The 20,437-nt window shown below is 40.1% G+C and overlaps 1 protein-coding gene across 2 annotated transcripts in view; it reads right to left on the minus strand.

The window, feature by feature from the left end:
- Positions 1 to 1,139: 1,139 nt before the first annotated feature.
- LYRM7 (LYR motif containing 7) overlaps positions 1,140 to 20,437 on the minus strand; it is a 34,516-nt gene continuing 15,218 nt past the window's right edge. The window contains exons 7-8 of one of the 2 annotated variants that reach the window (XR_012463700.1): positions 6,040 to 6,080; positions 1,140 to 5,359 (exon numbers count right to left, since the gene is read on the minus strand). The gene's annotated coding sequence lies outside the window, so the exon portion shown is untranslated. Of the gene's footprint in view, positions 5,360 to 6,039; positions 6,081 to 15,793; positions 16,737 to 20,437 lie in introns of those variants that run through there. The other variant, XR_012463701.1, reaches the window with a different exon arrangement.

Below are 20,437 nucleotides of genomic sequence, written 5' to 3' on the forward strand. Positions count from 1 at the left end.
TCCTGTTGAAGCTATAAATTCCTCTCTCCCTTCTTCCCTCCCTCCCCAAAACTCCCTCTGTATCAAACAGTTCTTACACACACAAAAATTTATAACCCAGGAACAGGCCAGATTCTGTTGCAGAATGTGCCTCAGCTTTGCTGATAATTTCATGTTTACCTGTTGCCATCAATTACATGCATTTCAACTTATATTATTAATTGGGTCATGATTGTCTTTCCAGTGTCTCAATCTAGGAGTGCACACTTATATAGAGCTGGGATACAGCCAGGGATATGGAAACATAGTGTACCTTCCTCTTGTTCCCAGCTGTACCTTGCTTGTTACACAGAGCTAACCAGGGTTAGCAGCCCACTGGGGACATGCAATGTGCTCCAGCAGGGTCTATGTTCAGCATGGACCAGGACAAGGGAAGTGCCACAAAGCACACCTACCCCACAGTGAAGATGCACCCTATTTGTCCCATACTAATGTTAGAAAATCTCACAACTGTCAAATTGCAGTTCAAATTTTTTAACTACTGATATGTAGTGCCTGAATGAGATACCAGTTTCTCTGGCTTTTCAGTCCATTTGAAGTTCACTCATATATGACCACTGCATATATACAATTTTTACAAGCACAACAAACTGAATTTACAGAAGCAGAAAATGGCTGTATATTCATTAATTCCCAAGGTGGTCAACTGCTTTGAAAACAGGGAGCAAGAGCAAGCTGAAAATGTAATGGAAGCTCAGGATATTAAATATGATTACTCTTAGTTTTGTTGTTGTTTACTGTTTGTCTTGGGCCAGCATCCAAAAGCCCCTCTATGTCATATTCAAAACCAAACCAAGAAAATTCTCACATATGTAGAAATAGATTCTGCCTTGAGGAGCTCACAGTAAAGATGAAGAACAAGATGAAACAAGTAAAAGTAAGAAACAATCATGAAGGAGGAGATGAGGATGGTTAAATGACAAGTTCGGTGGCCTTGGTAGCACTCTGACAGTTCCAGACTACCCACTGAAAGACAAATCTTTCTCCCCAGGTTTTTATCAAAATCGTCTGTTTCAAACCAGTTTGACACTGAAAAAAATGCCTTTGCTAGTGTGAGCACCAAAGGAAAATAAACCAAACAAAATTTGGCTACAGGCATATCTTATAGCAATTTCTTTATTTCAGTTGTCTCTTTTGCTTATAATCATTTCTCCTTTAAAGTACTGAGGATTCAGGAATTTCCAATTAGTTCACACCTGCATTTGTCTTCCAAAACCTCCAAAATGTGTGTACTGTAGACATCAGGTCCTCTGTTTTGCTCTACTACACTGCTGCTGCTGCACCATGCTACTTGCACATGTAGAAACTGTCTTTCTGAACTATTTCAGATTTAGAATAAGCACACCACGCAGCAGACTGTAGCAACCCATGGAAAAAACATGGCTGGAGTGTGTTAGGCTTTCTGTCTCTTCTAAGCAGCTCTGTCATACTGTGTACCCTATTACAATGCTTAAGTATGGATTTACATACGTAACTTTTGTCATCAAAATTTGAAAGTGACTTCTAATCTGGCTCAGAACTCAGGACTGTTGGCTTCCCAACCTATATTCAGGACATCTTACAATCCCACTCTGCACATAGGATATTTATTTATTTTCTACTTTACTCATTTGAAAAACATAACTGCTGGATCCTCATTTGGCAATACAGAAAAGAAAACTGCATTGTTATACACTTGTTTAAGTTTCAGATAAACCTACTGTGACACAGAGACATCAAAATGTAGACGTGCTCTAAAAATTAACTTAGGCCATCTGAATTCACTGATGTACACAAAAGATGTAAATTGAACAGCTCGGCATAGAACGTTTCACTTCGATGATGTTCAAAAATTAGACTGTCGGGCCTTGGCCATTCAAGGACTGTTTGATTGTACTTGTATTCTCTACAGAGAATTAATAAATATTTACATCAAATACACGTGCATGCATACATGGTTGACAGAGAGAACTAGTTCCGTGAGGCTCCAACAACCGTAAACTCCTATGACATCATAAAAAATGGAGAAGTGCCTTACAAACTGAGTACTAGCAAGAGTAAATTTGCAAATAACAGTGTATAAATATAAACTAATCACAAAAGTAAGTTTTGAAAACTCTCTATAACAAGGCAAGTGGTTCATTAACAACATCCCCATTGTTTTTCTGTATTCCCTTTTGTATCAGTGGTTCGGCTGTAATTCATTTTGTATTCTTGAGTCATTGCCAATGGTGCTATCTGGAGAGAAACAACTGAAGTGAGTTTAGAGATTGCTGTCTTTATATGGCCACAAGATGCTAATACTGCGAGGCTGCTAATTCTGCAAGCTGACTTTCTCTCATTTCATGCTTCTATTACCCCAGATAAAATAACTATTGCAGAAAATGTTGTGCGTTTCTCCTCAGGTTGGCAGCAAGGTGTTGCAGAAAGCTGTGTTCTTAGCTGCTACTTCTCCTGCACATCTTTCCCAGTGTGTCTTCGCTCTACTGTCAATGGTAAAGTGGGTTTGCAATCACAAACAGCAATGCAGAAGTCAAAGGAAGAAAGCTACTGACAGGGAATAGTGAAAGTACCCATGAAAGAAGAGGACCCTTTTTCAGTGTCCTCTTCTAGCAAGGAAATCGTCTCCTTGGCTTGTGGTTTTGACTAGGTTAGACTGAATGAACATTCATTCTTTGACAATGCAAACTGTCCCTTTTTAAACACAAAAAGGGAATAAAACACACATTCCCTAATTTGCTTGAAACACATGTTGTGGTGGACAGTCAAAATGCACTCCAAGCATTCCCCTGTGGTGTAGGCCTGTAAATAAACTCAGGAAGATGGTGTAGCACAATACTTATGTTTGGAAATCAGGAGACTTCTGTAGGATTTAGCTTTCCTTTTTAATTTTTCCCTGAATATATCATTGCAACAACTTTAATACATTATAAAGGCCCTAGCCCTTCACATACACGTCAAACTTCACATGGACAAGTTGTCTTACTCATTTAGCATGTTTTTGAAAATGCAAAGCTACTCATATCTGATACTGCCTATCACAGTGCTCTACCTTGTGCTGCTTGCCCTCACCAAGTGCCTGTTCTGAAGTGAGTGTAGGTAGCCCAGCACTTAAACCCAGACTATATGACTTGGCAGTCAGCCCCCAGAGCTGCAATTTCACCAAACGTGTGACCTGTGGATATCTCTAGAATGGCAATCTGCCTCACAAGTAAGAAAGATGGATTATTCTTCTTTGTCGTCTATATGTGAACAATTCAATTGCCTTCAGTAAGACTATTCACAAAGTTGCATGTAGATTGAAGTCCTGCTGTGCACAGAAAAGAAAATATGAAATTCTGATACTGCTCTAAGTTGTTTCACTTCTCTGTCTGATAGAAGAATTCAGATGTAGGGTTTAGGTGTTTATTGTTAAAAACTTCAGTGTAAGAGGAAAGTTAAGTGTGGAGAGAAGTAGCATTCATTCCATTTAGAGTTAACCTGGTGAACATGCAAGGAGGCCTAAGATATCGCATATGTTTTAAGTCTTAGAATGTCTTGTTACTAACCAGAAACTTTTATTATGCAAAGAAATACTTTTCCTGACTCATGTAATCTGATGTAGTTTATTGAAAGCCTAAGTTTAACCAAGCTATTTTTATTTTCAGGAAGTCATAGTTTATATGGTTTAAAACATGAATGCATGGAAGACAGCCCTGAGGAAACTAAGCCCATATCTGGAAATGCAGCAGACGATCCCTTGTGCCAATTGCCAATTTAACAAAATCTGTTTGCAGAAATCAGAACTAATAGTATTCACGCTCCCAGTTTACTCAACATTGTACTCCTCTCAGCAGCAAACATCCTCCTCTATTTTATTAGTGATTTTAGCCATATTCTCATCATTGACAACTTCTTATAGTTCTCCTTTCCTGTAACTGGAATTAAGTATTTCTATTATACAAAAAAAGCATATGTGGATAATGAGATGCCCTCAAAAGAAAGTGTCACTTAGATCAAGGCCATGAGACTTAATATTCTTGAACTACACTCTCACCTCTGCCACCTACTTCCTTTAAGATGTTTGATAAACCACTTAATCTCTCTGCATCCATTTCTCCATCTGCAAAATGAGAATGGCAATACTTTCCAAGCTCACTTTTTAATATTTTACAAGGTACCTTTGCAATTCATCAGAATGTCTCGCAAGAGCCAGGTGTTACTGCCCAGGCCTCGATGAACTCGTCACAGTATGTGGGATGGAGAGAGCCCTGGTTTGACCTGGGGGATTATACAGCTGGCTGGCCATGACTGCTTTGCATGTTGATACTAGTGGAGGCCTACAGTCACTTTATTGCAGAACTTTCTTTGAAGGTTTGTAGATCTGGAGTTTATTCAAAAGCTAACTTTGTTAGCAGATGTCATATACTAATCTGGCAGAGAACAGTTTAAAACCCCAAAGTAAAAATACAAGCAATTTTATTTATTTTTTTCCCCAGAAATTTAATGTATTAAAATTGTCTTTTGGTGCATCTTGAAAATGAACGTCATTTTTAGGATATATGCAATTTGACTTTGGATTTGAATATTTTCTAGAGTTGAGAAGCATACGGAGGGTTTGGGGAGAATTTAGGATTAAAAGTGGAGACTGATGCAGACAAGAGGTTCTTGTCACTCTGCCAACCTCCCCTGTTCCTCTGGCTTCCTTGACTCACTCCTCTTTTCCTTCCTTGACCTTTCCCTCTCCAACCTCTTTCCCAAGGGCCAAATGATCCCATCCCAAATGATGCTTCAGTTCCTATGCTTCTGCTAAAGCACTGTCACTCTTCCTGACACTAGCAGAGAATGGGTTTCAGTTGTTTATGTGCTGTATTATACCACTGTGCTGTATGACTATGGGGTAAGAGCTGGTTGAATAAAGGATACTTTTAAATTTCATCAATTGTTTAAAATAAAAAAACAATGTTGATTTACATCAGGGCTGTTTTATGAAAAGGGGTCAGGAAAGGTAGGTATTTCCTTAGAGGTGCAGTAAAAGATGGAAAGCTATCTACCTGAAAGGAACAGACTAACCTTGGTACTTGTTTTTTCCTGTTTCTCATTTAGATATTCCCAAATTGAGAATTTACTAATGACGGCCTTTATAAGCCCCACTCCTTAGCACGTAGCCCATCTCAAGTGCTGAAGAGAAAGCCGAGGATACAAACTCCATTCCACTACTAAATTAGACATCAAAAATATAGGGGAAATAACATTCAGCAGTGCAACAGCTTTTTCCTCCTGTAGAGATGCCTCTAGTCTTTTCTCAAGTGACAACAGCTGCAACACTTCCATCATAGAATGTAGGTCTTAATTAGGTACCCTATAGCAGGGAAGGGAGGTAAGTAAGGAAAAGAAAAAGAATGACATATTAGTCACTAGAAGGATATATTTTATTTTTATCATCTATTTAAATTTTATTTTATAGGTATTTATTGCCATCAACTTCTATATATGAAGGCTGCTGTTATTTCCTTTAATGGGCTTATTTCACTCCTCTGCCCACATACTTTCTTTGCATCAAGCATGCCTTCCTGGCAATATTGATTATGAATCAGTTTACTTCTGACTACTCCGAATACAGCTTTTAGAAGGCCAGGAAATCCTTTTTTCCCAAGGTGCTTCATGCACAAAGAAAAGTTAATAACATAAAACTTAATGTTTTCTACAAGCTCAGCTATAGTGTACAAAGAGAAACCAAGACAGAGACATAGTTATTTTTGTCCAATGGTGTTCACTTCACCACAGGGTAAGCAAAGAAACCTTTATGTGACAGATGTCCATAATAACTGTCTGGGACCAAGCAGGCAATGGTCATAGAGCAAGACACCAGCCTCACAAAAGTACATGCTAAGATAATTTTAAATGGCTGTGAGGGCTGCTGGGAGGGGATAGATCTAATATTCATTTATTTTCCCTCATTATTTTTCCTCAATAATGAGGATTTAACTCTGTCTGTAGCTGTACCACTTTAGCTCAAATTTCCATAAAGACAATTAGTACCTTCAGAGGTCTTGAAGCCAGCCTGCAAATGTCAGCTGTAGCTGAAAGAAAAAAGGATTCAATTAATAAGAATCACATCCAATTCGCTTGGGAAATGCAGAAGCATAAATTGTACCTGTGGCTTCTTAAGACTTTTGCATCCCAAAAGAGAGATTTCTCCTGAGAGAGGTCAGGAGCTGTTTTTACCAGGAGCTCTGTTATCGCCCCCAAGAGACAGCAGCAGAACTGAGATGAACTAAGGGGGCATCCTAAGAGAGCACATGGTTTCACTGTCACCCTGAGGTAATCTTAAGCAGTGTTGCTGTTAAAGAAGCACTCCTGCTCCTCCCATGACATCCAGCTGCTCAGGATTGCCATGCGTTTGCACTGGCTGTAGTGATCCCTCAGCCATGAGACATGCCAGACCTCTGATCTTACTGAAGGCCAATATGTCTTTCTTGAAGGCATAGTTTTCAACCACATCAACAAGCTGATCTGACTTGCCAAAAAATTCCTAGTTTCGACAGGAAAGAGGTAGCAAGAACATATACTTGGGAGCGAGGCATCATCACCCCTTTCAGTGGCAACTCCATCTCAGAGCAGCTTAACCTAACAATGATATTATGCTGAAGAAATGTCTAGAACACATGCTTTGCTCTGGTAGAGCCACCTGATTTTATGTCTTCAGTGTTCCCTTGCATTCCTTCTATTAGCATTACATTTGACAAAATGTATTTTCATCAAACACAGCCTGATAGTGTCAGTATCTGGTTAAGCCAATTTTAAACACAACCATTACACTTACATGAGAAATCTGCATGTAGCAGCAGGGAGCATTTGGGCTTGTCCTTATGCCCCAGTGAGAGCCCTAGGCCTACACAGGTGAGGTAACGGCTAGCTTGTGCTGTGGAGCAAGAAGCCCACAGAGACATGTGTCACAATTCACAGACTCACAAGTGCAGCTACACAGTGTCAGCTTCATGAGATATTATTTTGTGATCAGCTCCTCTAAGTTTCACCTGAAGGCTCAAGACATTCAAGAATTACTTATATATGAATAAGCAAGCACACACACACAGCATGTACCATAATCTAGGCATTTTATTAACAACATGACCATAACTTTCAGAGCTTTTTCTAGGACAAACTAAATGCAAACATGCTGTATTGGTTTTTTTATGTCTGTATTGTAGAATTGTACAACATCAAACAGCACACCCAACAACTATTAAACTTCCAGCATGAAATTTTTCATATAATTATTGCTATCCTGTTGTGGGCACTAGCAAATTCTCCCCAACTTTACACAGTGCATGTCTGCAAAATGGTTATTGCTCAGAAAGTATTTTCCATGTGAAATATTTATTTTGTAGCACTGTGAGGATGTATGTAATTGACCAGAGAATTGTAGTAGAGCACCATATCTCATTGAATCAACTTTAATAAGTGATTTCTAAGAAAAATTCCTGCTGTAAGAAGCAGAAAAATTAGAACAGTGTTCAGTCCCTGCAGATGTATTCTTCAGCTCCCAGATTTGCTATTGCCCTAAAAATACTACTGCTTCCCTATAAAAAGTCACTGAAAGTAACCTTATCAAGCCTAATATATGACAAAATGACAATATGGCTGTTATCAAGACTTTTTACGTATGTGTTTGTGAGTGCATTTACACACATGCAAATCACATATGTAGGTGCCAGTCTCCTCATATAAGGGAGGAGGGTACTAAAACTGGGGATTACAAGAATAAGACAAGGTACAGTTCCTCGTACAAAAATGGACAAAAATAACAGGGACACAACCTCAAGCACTGAAGTCTAATGAGAAGTATGGGCAGGACATTTCTCTCCAAACAGTATTGATACATCCATCTCAGATAAACACTGTGAAAACAGACTTGAACTCTTCAACATCACCCCAAATCCCAGACTTTTGCTCTTCCTCTGGACCTTTCCTCCATGTTTTAGATCTGCTGACATATCAGGGGAAGGCCAGGTAAAGAGGCAAAGGCAAATGTTTTCTTCTCACCAAACCAGTGGAAAAAACCACATAATTTCATGCAACCTCCTCTTTGTGGGCAAATTAATTTAAAGATCAGACATGAGAACTGCCTCTGCCGATACATCTCCCTATCAGCTGTGCAAAGCAGGCCATCCAGGTGCACAAGCAGGTTCTGGAGAGCGTACTGAAAAACAGGAGTTTTAAACAGGCAGCCTTATCCCTGTCCCCCTGAGGGGCAAGCTCATTTATTCCTCTAATAAAGAGATACTTCCTCCTAAGGAAACTCTGTAATGCCACCATAACCAATTTCTTTCTCCTAGTCTGCTTTCACAGGTCTGCTTGTGGCCAGCTGTGAGCACGTGCTATTCTGTTTCTTTGGCTACTTGTGTTCTGTTCCAGTTTAAGAAGTGTCCTCTTGTGTGTTGTGGTTATATGCATAGCTGCTGATCACTTATTCACTTCTTCCATGGACCTACTCCCACCCCACCCCTTTGTCCCAGCATTGTGCAGGGTATGCTGGTGAGTAACAGAGCAATCTTGTATTCTGTACAGCCACTGTATCAGGTGCACACTCATCAGCCTGCTGCTTGTGTGATGTGAATGCAAATGCAATCCCATCACTGCTAATTTTTATAGTGGTCCCATTCCTGCAGCTAAGTGCAGAAGACAAAAGAGAGAGGTAGAGTTGCTCTGAAATGCATGCAACTCTACTGTCACCCAGACTCTGCCTTTGGGAACTATCACTTGCTCTAGTCTTTTCTGCTGGTAGTGTCTAGTTTTTATTATTTTTAGCTGCCATTATTGCATGGGCTATTAATGCACCATGGATACATAGCCAACATTCATCCTCCCACTTGGCCAGACATCTGGCAGTTCATCTGATCTCGCCTTCATTCTGGACCAGGCAGTGTGGGCAGGTTCACTCCCCGGTACCCCCATGCTGCCATACAGATGGACCCTCCAGATCCTGATGTGGATACTGTGCTCTTGCCATGGCTCCAGATGTTGTCTTCAGACAGTACTTGCAAAAGAACCAACAGCAAATTTCAAGATGGGAGGGAGAGGCGTTATTACTACGCAAACAATTTTGTGCTTGCAGGGAAAGTACTTTGTATATAAGAACTTCAAAGTAGGACAAAGTGATAAGAAACAGATCTCAATCAGAGATTAATTTCCTGTTTTTTACTGAAAACAGTCCTATGTCACAACCAGTGCAGTATTTCTACCCTAGCATGGCCAGAGAGATTTTATCCTAAACACTTACTCATTGCTATAAGCAGAATATGAAGAAATAAGAACACACAAAATATTTTTTCAATAAAAGATTTTAAGATCTACTTTCTTTCTGCTGTTCTGGTAACGAAACTGCAGCATAAATTCTCACAATCCTCTACCATGGTTACTGAAACTTCTTTCCCTCTGGCTTCCCACTGCCATTTAATCTACAAAGAAGATCTTAAAACTGTTCTCCTTGGCTATAAGCCTGACGTTGTCCACTCTGTTACATTTAGCTCAAGGCTGGTCTTCTGACCTCCCAGTCAACTGCTAGCCAGCTCCCCTTCAGGAATTCAGCCTCTGCTGCATCTCAGCCTTCATGATGCTGGGTTCCTATGCCCACGTCATGGTTTTCTCTTCCTGCAACTGCCCTCAATCTCCTTCTGACCATCTCTGGGTCTTTTCTTCGTGAAAATCTCTCCTTAGTTCCCATTTCCATTTCTTACCTCAATCTCTGTTTATGTGTCTCTGTTAACAGTATATACATACATGTCCTAAAACAAAACTTTCTGGTGTTAGGCTGAGCAGCTAGGTCAAGTTTTTGTTGTACCCAGGTCTATTTCTCCTTTTGTTGCGTTATGTTTTAAACTAATTTATAATCTCTTCTTTGCATTTTAAGGCCTCATCCTCTGGCATTTGCTTTTACTACTGTTAAAAATGGTAAATAATTGTAATCATTATTAATTTACACAGCAGCTTTTGGATTTGCAAAGTTCAGTCTGAGCCACTAAATTAATCTTTTTGGAGTCAATGAAGAAGGAGTCAAATATCACCGAGTAATTAAATTCAACAGACTACCAGACCTTACGCACAATTTGTTGTTACTTTCTTTTTCCATATAATAACTACAGCTCTACCCTCAGCATCTGGCCTACCAAACTGAGACTAGGATAAAAATCCTCCTTTGAAGTACCCAATTTAACTAGTTTTGCAAGTGTGACAAGCATAAAGACTAACAGACACACATTTCCTTTGCTTAATTAATTGGTATTGACATTCAAAATACAATATGGTCAACCCCTTTGGCAGTTTGCCTCCAGCACAAAAAAACTTGAAAATGAGAAAAAAAAGAGTCATGTCCCATTTCCTAAAATAGTTTCTAGCCTGGAGTACTGTTCTTACCAGGAAGGAATAATGAATAAATCTTCAGGGAAATGACTGCACCTAGTTCTCAGCCTGTATGCAGACTTCAAAATGCAAACATAACAATCTGCATAGTTATACAGCACTTGTAACTTAAAACCAATACTTGCCAATACCTAATGCAACAGCAAGGGCAAATCTGGACTTCCTGAGTTGCATGTGGCTTGCAAACAGTCCAGCTACAGGCAGTACCTGCTGATAGATTGTGCGATGAGAGGGCTGCATAGGCACAGAGGATGGGCCTATGTTGGACGATGCCAAGTTCCTTGGCTAAAGGTGAAAAGAAGAAAAGGAAGATTTCCTGTGATCAGTATCATCATATAATCCTCTTTTCCTAACTGACCCTCAGGTTGCTGCACTCACTTGGCTTAACCAACAAAGAAAATCCAAGCAGGAAGCTCTTACACCACTGAAGGGAATTACAAAACCACTGTGGGTCTGGAGGGAGCTGTAGAGAAGCATTTTGATCTTTTCAGAAATCTACAATATTGCCTTGTCCGGTTCTTCATCTTGGGGCAATGTCCGTCTCCCACAACCCCCCTGTCATCTTCTATGCTTTTCCCAGTACCTCTCTCCCTCTGCTCATGCTCAGACACTGAGAACTGCCATGCAGAGGGCTGGTCATTGCTAACCAACCCTGTTTAACAAGGATAGGGACTAGCGTGCAGCCCCCTTGACTCCACCATGTTCTCATGACCAAGGTGCTAGATGATGTTGGGAGGATCCAGTCCTGCCTCTTGGATTACAGGAGAGGCTATCAAGGCAGCAGCAATATTTAGTATATTGAAACTGTGACTAGCGTGGGGGCTAAGGATGACTCTGCAAGGAGGTCAGGACACTGGAAACTGCAACACTGCCAATTCCTGTGCAACACACTCCTAAATACCACCAATAGCAGCTCCGGGCTGAGAGCAGGCACAACTAGCCCTCCCCACTCCCATGCCATGCAGTTCTCTCAGCAGTGTCCCAGGGACTGCTTGCAGGACCCATCCTCACCTGGTTTCATCCATGAGATAGGAGATTGGGCTCCTTAAGGTCTGTGGAAATGGGCCAAAATACTGTCTGCCATGTGGAGCTCTAAGAAAGCAGTTCTAAAGTATGGAATCAGGTTTTTAATTAGGATGCCAAGAATCAATTCTCCATTCACATCTCCAATTTTCCTGTCATCCTGCAAGGACACATTATTACATACAATAAATCAGCCTACAGCACAGGTGAAAGCCGTAAAACACTTGTGTGTTGGTGTCTGTCTGATGTGTTTGCATTCATCTAAGATTATCTGAAGATGTTCAGGTATATGGATGGAAAACTAGAATACTTTATTATTTCAAATGTAGTGTTCAAAAAAACAAATGCATTGTTCAAATGGCCACAATCATAGAGTTTCAGTCAATGGCTCAATGTCCAATTGTTAAGCAGTGACAAGTGGTGTTCCTCAGGGGTCGGTACGGGGACCAGTGCTGTTTAACATCTTTGTTGGTGACATGGACAGTAGGATTGAGTGCACCTTCAGCAAGTTTGCCAATGACAACAAGCTGTGTGGAGCAGTTGACATGCTGGAGGGAAGGGACGCCACTCAAACGGACCTTCACAGGCTTGAGAGGTGGGGTTCTGTGAACCTCATGAAGTTCAAGAAGGCCAAGTGCAAGGTCCTACATGTGGGTAGAGGCAATCCCAAGCACAAACACAGGCTGGGTGATGAGTGGATTGAGAGTAGCCCTGAGGAGGACTTCAGGGTGTTGGTGGATTAGAAGCTCAACATGAGCCAGCAACGTGTGCTCGCACCCCAGAAAGCCAAACACATCCTGGGCTGCATCAAAAGAAGTGTGGCCAGCAGGTCAAGGGAGGTGATTCTGTACCTCTGCTCCACTCTCGTGAGACCTCACCTGGAGTTCCAGCTCTGGGGGCCCGAACATAAGAAGGATGTGGACCCATTGAAGCGAGTCCAGCGGAGAGCCACAAAGATGATCAGAGGGCTGGAGCACCTCTCCTGTGAAGACAGGCTGAAAGAGCTGGGGTTGCTCAGCCTGGAGAAGGCTCTGGGGAAACCTTATAGCGGCCTTTCAGTACCTAAAGGGGGCCCACAGGAGAGATGGGGAGGCACTCTTTATCAGGGAGTGTGGTGAGAGGACGAGGGTTCATAGGTTGTAAACTGAAAAGATAGGTAGATTTAGATTACATTTAAACTTGATAGGTTTTAAAGATGGTAGATTTAGAGCAGATATTAGGAAGAAATTCTTTACATGGTGAGCATGGTGAGACACTGGAACATGTTGCCCAGAGAAGCTATGGATGCCCCTTCCCTGGAGGTGTTCAAGGCCAGGTTGGATGGGGCTCTGAGCAACCTGCTCTAGTGGAAGGTATCACCGCTGAGGGCAGGGGTGTGTGGAAGTAAGTCATCTTCAAGGTCTGTTCCAACTCTAACCATTTTATGATTCTATGAAATTATTTCTGAAGTCAGGGAAGTTAAAGCATTAATGTACCATACATAAAGGCATAAAGATGAGCATTACAAACCAACTAAGCTACAACACTTGATGCAGTGTGTAACTTGGCTTTTTGAAGCAGCCTATTCACAGCTGCACAGCTCTGCAAGCAGTCCGTAGTTTGTGAGTTTCTTTGACAATTTTGTTGCTCCATATTAAAATGCATGTACTGATTAGAAGGTCTGAAGAAGGCTTTGCTGATGGTCTCTGCAGCTGGTTCTGTGACTGTATCTTTTTGTACTGTTACCATCCTATATATATAAAAATACATATATATTTAACTGTACTATATACACTTCTTAGATAACAGCCACATTGTCAGTAGTGATCGAACGTTCAAGTTATGAGCCGCAAAGCTACTTTCTATGAAAAGAAATCAATCACCATGGTGAAGAACTATACAGATATTCTCCTAGTTAAAAGTTTTAAATGGCTCCAGAAATTAAATGAGTGGTTACATAACTTTTCTATTGATTTCTGTATTGCTTTTAGGCTACTACTTACCCAAAGTCACCCAGTGCAAACAAGAGCTTGGCACACTTTGAAGACTATACCACATCCTACCTGCTTTACGCACCAAGGTGAATTCAACGAGACTGCTTCTGTGCACAAGGAAGGAAAGATTTACTCCCAAGTTCCTTATTTCCTTGGCAAACTGTTGCCAAGGAAAACTTGCTGCCAGTTCTGCAAGCATTTAAGCACTGCATTTAATTGGCCTGTTTATATAAGCTGGAAGGTGTATTTGTTTAAATACTGACCTGATAAAATTCTATGCCATAGCTGGAATTGTCATATAAAGTCATGCTTTAAGGAGGTAAGACACTCCTTACTGAAAGTCCTCTTCCATTGCTGCAGCAGTAATGGTGTAGGTGAGCGCTACACACCCAACGGTTTTAAACCTGTAGTTCCATACACTGCTTTTCCACTTCCTTGTTGTGAGATTGATGGTTGAAGATAAGGCAACAAGAAGTGCTAGCCCTTCTGGTTTTAATGGACTCAGAATATCCACAATTATTTATATTCTGCAAATATAGCTATCTGGCACAGAACAGGCTGCTGTTTCTTCTCGCAGTTCAGCAGGGGCAGAAAAACCCATCAACCTCTCAAAAAGAATCATCTGAGGTATTTGGCACATGGTTAGCATTAGTCCCTGTATCTTGACGAAAAAGGAGCATTCTGGTTCTCAGACAGCAAGAGAATGACAAAAGTCTTGAGGGAAGAAGACCACGACAGATGGTGGCTAACAGAAATGAAAGATAGAGAAAAAAGACATTTTTGTGTACCTAGGCTAAGACTGGTCCTGTTATTGTACCCTTGTCAGAGTTTGCTGGGGGCCAACACTGTGTAGGTAAGCAGACTTACAAGAAGCCCTCTCACAATCCTGGCACAGCTGTTAAACGAACCCAAGCCAAAACATGTTGAGTGCTTACACTGATTCAAGTGGGATTGAGTTTCCTCACATTTAACTTAGTGGAAATATTAGCAGAGTCCCTGCAAATGATTTCTAGCTGACTTCTTTCTGGAGTAGAATATCCAGAATCCATCGGCTGGGTAAGGATTAAGTAACCCATGCTAATACAGTGTTAACAGTTAGTACTTGACATCTGTGAAACTGGCTCTGCACAGGGCTCCTGAAGGCACAGGCAGGAGAAGTCAAATGTGCAATGTTCATACATAAACTATTAAGACAAAAATAGAAGAGTAGTAGCTCAGACAATTTTCATCTTAAGTCATCTGGCAGGAAGACTTCCTGTTGTAGAGACCATGAGGGGTATTATAGAGGGGTGTGCTCCCACCAAACCAAGTGCAGCACAACATCTTCTTTTCCACTGTCTCTCTCCTTGTCTCCTAATTTCCTGGTAAGCAATGGTGGAGGTGTAAGAATCTCCTTCCCTTTCAGCTGCTGTTGCCTTTGGTGTGGGTGATCATGTTGCTTCTAAATTACTTTAACATACATATGTTATAGCCGGTACAGCTCATTATTTCCCCAGCACCCAGCTGAGCCCTCATTCCTACTCATTCTAATCTGTCTACTGCATATGCTTTAGTACTGTGGGAGGTGAGACTTCAAACATCCTAATACAAAAGGTGTACGCTTCCCTGAAGGCAACACGCACTAAGAGAAGATACTGAGCAGAGTGTAACTGGCATCAGTGAGAGCTGCACTTCATGCTTTTCTTGATATTCAGCCTGTATTTACCCCACTTCCTCTTATCCCCAGTTATATGTTGTCAAACCATGCCAACCTTGCCTTACCTTACCTTCTGAGGGTGAAAGTGTGCAATTTTACACCAACCAGAACTATAGCTCCTTACTCTTAATTTCCTTATGTATACCGATACTTCTTTGGAGATTACTGTTCAGCTAATCTTAGTTTATTCCTAACTTCATATTGGAATGGATATAAAACATTCTTTCTTGATCTGCTTTAATAAATATTACGATAGCTTTTTGCACCTGTTTAGTTACTTAGTGATTTCCAAATATGAAACATTGCTCTAAATAATTAATAAAATAACAAAATTCTCAAAATTTCTTTTCTTCTTGCTAAAATTTACACAGGTGTATTACTTCCGCAGAGGTTGTTTTTCTAAGGTCCAAGGGGATTTTAGTTTCAAAACCATGCCAGATGCTACAGGCAGTTCAGTTCAGATGCTTTTGTGATTTTTTATTTCTTTACAATTTCAGCTTTCCCTATTTATTTTCTTTCTTTGACATGGAATAGAGGAAACGGCACTTAGAAGAAATCCCTGAGAGATCACTTGACTAATTTCTGTGGTTTGAGTTACTGTGTATTTGAATAAATTACTTAGGTAACTACTTCATCTGCTAGAAAAATAAATTTTAAATAAATGGAACTGTACAAGATCAAGGTGTCGAAATTTGCAGCAAGCTTTACTGAACGTCTTGATCACAGAAACAATGTTCTGTACTTTGTTCTTTGGTTTTCAGGTGGTTTTCTTGGCACTCCTTTCCTCTTGCATATTTGGGGTCTTCTGCCCTGAAATGATGACGGAATGCACATGCCAGCATTCTTCTTTTCTCCATTTGTCTTTTCTCCATTTTAAGTGTTTTTAATTTCAAACATTCATTGAAATGTGGTTAAAAAATATAGCGAAGGAAATCCCAAAGCAGAATTCCAATCACCACTCTTTCCCCTATAAGGGAACTCTTAAATGTTATAATAAGGAGTCCTATATTCCATTTGGTCTTCCTTATATGAATTTTAATGCTCTCATCTTCATTTATATGCTCATTCATTTCACATTTCATGTATTGCTTTGACAGGATCCAGTGTCACCTCAGCTACTATTGGACAACACTGCAGGTTCCAGTGAGACCACTTGTCTGCTTGTATTTCCACAAGGCATGTTCAGAGGAAATTTACTGGGGAAACCAAATGCATAATTAAATACTAGTGACCAAAAAAATCTGGCACGTTCTTAACATTAAAGTGAAATTCCTTCAGGGACTATTTCCTGCTAGGTAAGAACTGCTTCTCAGTACTTCCTTTTTCAGTACTATGTTGTTACATAGGACATTTCTTCCTTGCTGATCCAGTGTAACACGTCGGCCAAACTGCTACAGAAATTTTACTATATATGTAGTCTTTGAAATGGCATCCAAATGAATTACAGCCCAAAAGCCATACTCCGTGTTGTGACATAGCTAGACACAGCTAACTGTGAAAAGTGCAGGTTTATTCCTTCTCCTTAAAAGCACTTGTTTTTCATGGGCAGAGTTTGTGCTCCAAAAGTCCTGAACTCAAGCCATAGCCTTTCAGGTAGATGAGATGGAAAGCTGAAGCACATACTGCAAGAAAAAGGGAAGCATAATTTGAAAAGTTGATGCTTTTACTCCTCCATCTCATGCAAACCATTTTATTGAAGTGCCAACTGAATGGAATTATTTGCTTATAAAGCCAGCAAATTATTTAAACTTAGTGCTGTTTATCAAAGTATAAAGATGTGCCGTTCCTTTCTTTTCCTCTCCCCAGATTTATGCTTTGTGGCAAAAAAAAAAAAAAGTCACAGGAAACTTTTAAAAAGCTGCATAAAGCTGTCATAAAAGCTTCACTAGTGAAGTCTTTCAACGGAATTAGAGATCTGGATACCTACAGCACAGATTTAGCCCATACAAGTAACATATACTTTACCCTCAAAGATGACTGGATTTCTACTAGAATTATCAAAACATTAAACCTTTGTAGCTGTAAAATACCAGTTTTTATAGCAAATTCATGTTGCAATTTGTGCTTTCTGTTAAGTAAGTGATTTCCCATAAAGCTAAGGATCAAAGATTTGCGAGCCCACCAAACTCCAGAGTTTATGATTAAATTGTTGCAAGTAGTTTGGAAAGAGTTATCTAAGGCAGGGAAGTACTAGAACTCAGCTTTTCCTGTAAGTTGGTCAGCCTTTAGTTTTCAATTGTTAGTATTTTTTTCCCTTTTTAAAGGAAGCGTAAAGCACTGCCAGTACTTGAAGCGAAATTACTTTACAGGTCCAGTATGATACAAACAGGACTGATGATGCTATGCAGCATTCAGACTAGTTCAGCTCCTTCAGCTGGCATGACCTCTAAGAAAAAGAATGAATGCTAATGCTAGATTCAGTCACTGAAGTTGCCACAGGTTCGTTGACCTCATATTACCTGAAAAACTGCCTGAGAACTCAGCACCTTGGGGAAGGTACAATCCACTTTTCCACATTAAACTTCTAATGCTACTTCCAGATCAAGTCTTAGTGGAATCCCTTTGTGGTGTATAAGAGCACTCCCTCTAAAAATAGCAACTACATTCTTCCTTTACCAAAGTGCACAGGAACAGAGAAGGGGATAAATTTGGCCCTGCTAAATTAGAAAAGCCATTTTGTTTCACCTGAAGAACATAAAGACTTCAACACAAATCCTACCCATGCAAACAAAATCAATTCATAGATGAAATCTATCATGTGTGTTTTATGAACATCAGGCTATAGCAAGTGTACCAATACCATGCTTGATCCCTATCCTGAGCTATTGCTTGCAGAAAAAACCTAAAGAAAACTGTGTTTTGAAACTGTTAAATAAATGAGACGGGAAACTTTATAACAAAACCAAAACTTAGTATTTAAAAGGGAAATATTCCCTGGCTGTATTTAATGCTTTCATTAAAGCTACAGTGCACATAAAGTCAGCACTTAATGAAGGAGAACACCAGGGCAGAAGGCTCTAACAGACACGTCTCTGGTAGACGATTTCAAAAGCTGAAGTGCTTAGAATTTTCTTATGTGTAATCACTGAGGTGACATCTGTTCTGCCAGAAACTGTGTAAGCATGCGACTACCTCAAGTAGACCTGAAACTTGCCTTTAAAATACACTAGCAGTGCTGCTTAGCAGTACCTGGTATCTGCACGTCTCCAGCTCTGGAGAGCAACATCCACTGGTTAGACCGTGCTGACCTATTGGCTAGAGCAGCCGAACCGTAGCAGATCTGAATAAGCAGTAAGCCTTTCCCAACAGAATTTCCTACCCACCTGCAAAAGATTTCTACAGATTTTTTTTTATATAAGACATAGTTAAACTACAGTTTAAAGAACTATTACCTTTAAGACTTATCTTTTAAGAGTGATGTATACACATCTGCTCTAAAATTCTGCAGTTCCAGTAAACCTGAAAAAGTTTACTGTGATGGAATCATGTTCTTGTGAGCCTATTAAAGTACAGTTTCTACTGTAAAGAATCAACTTCCCTCCCTCCCAAGTTATTAAGTGAAAGCCCATGTAATGTTTTACACAGTTTCAGCTAACATTTCAAATTTTGCAGAGGGAGTGCAACAATACCTCCTATCCTTTTAACATCATTTATTACTTTGTAACAGTATTTATGACATTTACCAAGGAAAACAAAGACATATATGAGCACAAAGCCAGCAGTATCAAGAAAAGATTTACGCCTGAAGTGAAATGAAAATGGAAGCTGGGGAGGTGACTGGAATGTGAACCAACAGGTAAGCATGGAATAAGGGGAAGAGGAACAGCCACTACCACCAACTAGCACGGAGAAGCCTTTAATTACCAGCTGCTTATTAAGCAGTTTTGTCAGTCTTTCAAGGTTGGAAAGTTAAATTTGTAGAAAGCAAGCACCTGCTGGAATCAGACAGTGCCCAACTCTGAGATACTTTTAGGCTCAGTTCCTTACTTGGATTCCTATTTATCCTGATCTGGATACCCCCTGGATTCCTGTTTAAGATCATATTGAAACAAGAGCAACAAATAGGCCTGTTAGCCCCTTACTTTAGTAGTCTTTTGCCTATTAACTTCATTTTCCTCATCTCAGCACTGCAAAATTCAGTTTATCTTTGCTGCCCAGGAATGCACAAGGACAGCAGGAACATGCAATGTTAACGCACAGACCATAAATACACTGCACAGGAGTGTAAGGAGAATTCTTCTGAAGGCCATTAAATTCTACCAACTTTTTTGTACAACGTCCTTTATTTTCAGCAGTTGTGTATGTTATTCAGGTGACTCATTCTGTATTTTTTATTACGAGTATTCAAAATGTAGGTAAGATGAAGCACACAATCTGAAGCCTGATCTGTAACCTGGTATTTCCACAGTGTCTTTCCATTAATGTGTTAATTCTTGTTAAAAATAACAACCTCAAACACATAACAGCAGAATATCGAAGCAATAGTCACATGAAAATAGTTTCTACACTTGCAATTTCCTCAAACATCATACAAAAGACTGCCATCTACTGTTGACATCACTAGGTCTTTTAGAACATATTTTGCATAGTAACAGGCAATACTATTTTATGTCATTACCAAAAGAGAAGACCTACCAGGCCTCAGTTCTATGAAGTTGATCTGAAGGATAAAATCACTTATACGTTACTCCCACAACCTAAAGCAATAGGTCTTTGAGAGATTAATTCCCTGCAATTACAGCATGCCATGGGATGTATACCTTAACAGTTGTATAACTTGTCATTTTTACCAGACCCATGTTAAATTATTTGTGCTTGAAAATTGGTCACTTCACTAGAGGTAATATTCTATTTTGTTTCCTCTTTACAGCTGCAACTACCTTCTATTTTCTCTCCCGTGCATATTCTTCTCTCATGCTCCTTATGGAAAAAAAAGTCAATGTAGACTGGCTGCAGAGAGATGGGAAACCAGACACAGAATATGCCTTCTCCTTAGGGAATTACACAACACAAGAGGCCTATAACAGCACATTCCCTACAGACCAAGACATTTGGTTTTTAGTGGAGCCACTAGACTGCAACAAATAGCAAGAACTGCACTCATTTTATTCTATTTCCCATTGTTTCCCATCATCAAACCAAGATTGTTGGTTGTGGCGCTAAGGAAGCCAGAGAACTTTTGGCAAATACTGTTTACTGGCATCCTGTGCTTGCTATTGAAAGACTTCCCTGCAGAATGAAACGCGGGAGCTGTTTTCTGGCAGGCCCACAGGCGCTTAGGGCAGAAATTAAGTATACAGTGCAAAATTGAAAGGAGAACCTT

This window comes from Numenius arquata, chromosome Z, assembly GCF_964106895.1.
Source record: "Numenius arquata chromosome Z, bNumArq3.hap1.1, whole genome shotgun sequence".
Taxonomy (NCBI): Eukaryota; Metazoa; Chordata; class Aves; order Charadriiformes; family Scolopacidae; genus Numenius; species Numenius arquata.